At 39.1% G+C, this 5222-nt stretch overlaps 1 pseudogene; it reads right to left on the reverse strand.

Moving 5' to 3' along the window:
• LOC101580804 overlaps positions 1–5222 on the reverse strand; it is a 12364-nt pseudogene that overhangs the window by 249 nt on the left and 6893 nt on the right.

The raw sequence follows: 5222 nt of genomic DNA on the forward strand, positions 1-5222 counted from the left end.
TTTTTTTAAATCAGTGTCTCCTTTAGAAACACTTAGTAATTCTTTCATTATGGTTATAATTTCTTTTTTTACTTCAGAAATTATTTCTGATCTGATTTCCTGTATACTTTCCTGCAGTTCTTTCTTTACTTCAGGCTCTATTATTTGAGAGTTTTCAGGTGTGTGAATTCCAAGTTCCTCTATGCTATTACTTTCTGCATTTGTTGTGGGTGGGCTTAAGCCTGAGAATTCATTTTGCTCCTTCTCTTTGTCATTTTATATTTCAGACTGAACTCTACTTTTTTACTGTATTTTTTTTTTTGTGTGTGGAAGATGTGTGATAGTAGTTAGTTATATCACTGTGACCAGAGTCTCTCAGCATAGAATTTGTTCTTTAGGTATCTCTTCTGTATAAAAGATTCTTATTTTGTGTATGCCCCAATGTTTTGCTCTCTCTGTTGATTGAGAATGAGATAGTCTTTTCTGTTTGGCACTGTCCTGTGACCTTTGGTGTAGAGCTTTGCTGAAGTTATTACCCAAGCACCTTCTGATATTATTACCCAAGAGACATCATGTGGTTAAGGCAGATACAGTTTTTATTTACTGTACTAATGGGTAGCAAGATTTAGCAATTGGCAAACTTTTGTAACTAATTTGTTTGTATTTTAGACCATAAGAGCAAACATTATGACTGTATACCTAAGCACAAATTAAACTGAAATTTTGTATTTAAATTAGTTTCTCTGTGTTCCATCTGATCACCTCCCCTTGATGTACTTAGAGTCTTCCAGGAAGACTAGTTCACCTCAGTTACCAGTTGCCACCTGTCTCTTGAGAGGGAGAGAATGTTCTGAATCCTCTCAAAAATCTGGGTCTAGCAGTATGCAACAGCACACCTAGTCCAGATCTATCAAGTTTGAGCTCATCGTGCCAGGCCTTTCCATAGCTCAGTCCCACACTGGGCTTGTCCACTGAAGGGTCTGGCACCCGGTCATGCCATAAACTGTTTCTCTTTTCTTATGCCCCTCTGCCATGCTGCCCTATCTTGGAGCCAGTTAACAAAAGACTGAAACCTATAGATAGTGAAGTAAAATAAACCTTTCCTAGTTTGTCTTTTGAGTTTCAGATATTTGTCCCAGCAATGAGACAAATAATTGGATAGCATCCATGCTGATTTCAGTGGACATGGCATATGAGTAAATATGTACATACTTGCTAGGTGACAAAACAAGTTATATTCAAATGTCAGGTACTACAAATTATTTGTAATCTGCCTGTATTTGTCAGCTTCCTCTTCACAAATAAGTAAATTGACTTACACAAAACAAATTTATTTCTTGCTGACATAAAATCCAAAGCCCTATTACAGACCAGAAAATGGCTCTTATGTATAAACACACCAGGGACTGTAGTCTTCAAGATTTCTTACCCCTTAGAGAAATTACGGTGCACCTTTCAGAAACTAGTGCCAAAACTACAACCCCAAACCTGCTAATTTATTGCAGAGTGCTATTACTGCAATTAAACCTGAGAACTGAGGTTTTAGTTTAGAAAAAAGAATTCATAGATTAACATCTTTTGTCTTAGAATAAAAACAAATAATACTAATGCCCTAGGATTTCCACCACTGCCCTTGAGCTTCCAGCTTTACTAGCTGGTTGGAGGGAAAAGAGAAAGTGTGAAGGTTTAGTTGTTGTTTGTGTTTTGTATCTAGGTGTCCCACCAAAGTCTCATGCAATCACTGGGGAGGCTTCTAGACTTTGTGATTAATTCATGATCCAAGGCTTGGATTATGGGTCTCGATACTGCGGGGATTATGGGTGTGAGTGCTACATCTGTGCTGGGGCAGATAGCCTGAAGTCAATAGAAGGGAATGAGAGAGGCTTTCCTCTGCCTTGCTGCTGCTGCTCCTCTCTTTTTCCTTTGCTCTTTGCTGTTTTCCACTGCCTTGAACTGCTGCCCTTTGCCATGTGCAATTCTGCCTTGGATCCAGCTGAGTATGGACTGAATCCTCCACTACCTGTGAACTAAATCTTTCATTCCTTAATTTTTGATGTTGGTTGTTTTGTCCCAGCAAAGAGAGAAGAGTGACTAAGACAGTTTTGTCCTTACTGTGCCAGACTGGAGATAATCCTGCCTGACACCACTGTTACTCTATTAGTAGTTTATTTCCTGATTCCAGGTAATAGCAGTCATACAAGGCTGTGTAACTTTGGGTAGGGCAGTGTTTTCCCAGGAAAAAGCCCAAAGTGAGAGTGGATGAATGTAAGGTTCAAGTAGTCAGTAATCATCTCTGCCACTCAATCTTGCCTCTCCTAAGAACTCTAGGTTTTTTGTTTCAACAAATGATGCTCCTCCTAGTAGCCCCACATAGCATCCAGTGCCCATCCTTTCTGGTAGCTTCAAGGATCAAGGAAGAATCAGTTGGATGTTCAGATAAAGCGATGTAAGAGGTTCCAAAAGATGGATCCTATACAGATTTCTTTGAGGTCAATCAGCTGTATCCCAAATGTTGGCTTGTCAAAATATTTGACACCAGAACAGAGTGGTTAAGAATCTTGTCAGTATGATCACATTGGTCTAGACTAATGCTCAGTTCTTATTTCTTTATTCCTAGTCTGCTGTACCAGCGTGCACTTGTATAAGACTCTTTTGCTGAGCACTAAATAATACTATGAAAGTGATCTAGAGTGGCTTTCTTGTGTCGCCAACACTTTGTAAGCAAAACTTTATAAGTGCACCCAGAGTACATTGCATATGTCTCATTTGGTGATTTAACCTGCATTGTAGAGTGCCCCTCCATCCCGTTTGTCTTGTGGGTTACATAAAGAGATCCTTGAGAAAGGAATGTCTTCAACTCACATTTATAACCACAGCACTTATGCAAGGGCCAGTAATTTTGGAAGATATTTGGAGAACAAATCTATAAATACTTGCAAAGGTGATTAGAACTGAGGATTATATGGAGATGCTACTACTTTATTCTAAGAGCATTCTCTTCAAAATGTAGTGTGCTTTCTGGGCCTGGAGGTGTGCTGCAGCAGGCCAGTCAATATGGCAGGAATATTGTAAAGCTAAGTAAGGCCCCAGAAAGGGACTGGATGAAATGTAAGATTGCTTCAGAACTTGAGAACCTAGAACTATAAGAGACAGAACTTCAGTGACACTAAGAGATGTGCCTTCAAAACCTAGTTGGCAGATCTGGTATTGAGAGGCTCTAAAATTTATTAGCTATTTCCATAGATTACAGACCAAATCTTTAGGCAGCCTCAGGTATCTTTGTTGGGTTGCATGTGGGAAGCTCATATTGTCCTGAAGTTGTAGTCACAATCAAGAGAAATCTTATACAGGAAACTGTTGTGGAAATTTTCCCAAATGCATGTCATCCAAGGAATGGATAAAAAAAGATGTGGCGTTTTTATACAATGGAGTATTACTCAGATATATAACAGATAAACTAAAGTTTTTATATGTAAATGGATACACCTAGAGGCTATACTCTTAAGTGAAATAAATCAGATATACATGTCTTAGTAACTTTTTGCTCATTGCTGGGACAAATATCTGACACTCAAAATGAAGGAATGAAAGGTTTAGCTCACCATTTGTGGAGGTTTTGGTTGGCTCGAAGGCAGAATGGCACATGGCAGAGAGCAGAAGTTCATGGCAGCAGAAAAACAGTGACAAGCAGAGGGAAGGACAGGAACTTCAGCTTTTAGCCAGACTATCTCTCCTCCCTATATTATAGACAAGCTATCCTGGGGCTGGGAGTGTAGAACTCACTCTTCCTCTTCAGCAGGATGAGGATGTTTACAAACTAAGAATCCTTGCTCTCTGAGGAGTCACTTAACTAAACTTTTAAGCTTCTCAAGTTGACACAATGTATCAAACAGCACAATACACCCCTTGAAAACTTGCCAACCATACATTTTTTAAAACCTGTTTTTAGGTACATAGACATGTTTATTAACATTTTAGAACTTGAATATTGTATTACATTAGAACCAGGACATTTTTGCCCCTGGGAAGCCCCCCCAAAGACTCGTGTACATCATTTTATACAAAAGGCTCCATTTTGGGACCTGGTGTAGCTGCCACCTCCATTCTGGAGCTTGGGGCTCTGCAGATTTCTTCTCAAAACAAAGTCCTTCACTCTTTTGATTTTGAGGTTGTGAAGTGCAAGAAACTGCTACCTTCTGTAATGCCCTCAGGACATCATTTTATTCTCCCATTTCTCCTGAGCAATGGAGATCTCAGCTTTATTTTTGTAGTCTATAGCCTTCCTGGCACATTTTTTTATGGCCCAACGCACAACACTTAAAATCATCCTGTTGTGCTCTTTTTTCTTGATTCTTTCTATTAATCTGACTAAAAGCCCCAAGAATAATCATGCCACTGCTTTAGCATTTGACTTTTTTGAAATTTTTTTTTGTCAGATTAACTAGTGCACTATTCTTAATCTCAGTCTCAGGCAAAGTCTCTCAATAGGAGCAACATGCAGACAAACTTTCTTTTAAGCCATAACGCAAATTATCCACAGTCCAGCAACCAATGCAGTCCTTTTTCCCAGCAAAAAACTCACTGGCATGGTTTTTATTGTCAGGCTTTCTCTCAGAATTTTAGTCTTCTGAGCTCTGATGAGAATCTCTCATACAGAAGAGCTGATTGCATTTCAGCTCTTCACTAGTAAACATCTACAAACCTTTCTTATCTTTTCCCTTAAGACATTCCCAAAGTTCTTAATCCACATTGTCAGGTATAGTCACAGCAATGACCCCACTCCTGGTACCAAAATTGTCTTCGTTACTCTTTATTCATTGCTGGGACAAATATCTGACACTCAAAATGAAGGAATGAAAGGATTAGTTAGCTCACAGTTTATGGAGGCTTTAGTCTATTTTTGGCTGGCTGTCAAGCACAGTGGTATATGGCAGAGTGCTGCAGTTCAGAAAAACAGTGAAAAGCAAAGGGAAGGGCAGCAGCTGTAGCTTTTAGTCAGCCTCTCTCTCCTCCTTATGTTATAAACAAGCTATCCTGGAGCTGGAGGTGTAGAATTTACACAATGTCCATGCTTTCTTCTTACACAGGATGAGGATGTTTATAAACTAAGAATCCTGGATCTCTGCTGAGTCACTTAATTAAACTTTTAAGCTTCTCAAGTTGACACAATGTATCAACCAGTACACATGTGTGAAATATCCTATTATCTCCCTAGTATAAGAACCTGAAAAAAAAAGTCTGAA

Source organism: Octodon degus, unplaced genomic scaffold, assembly GCF_000260255.1.
Source record: "Octodon degus isolate 3935 unplaced genomic scaffold, OctDeg1.0 scaffold00011, whole genome shotgun sequence".
Classification (NCBI taxonomy): Eukaryota; Metazoa; Chordata; class Mammalia; order Rodentia; family Octodontidae; genus Octodon; species Octodon degus.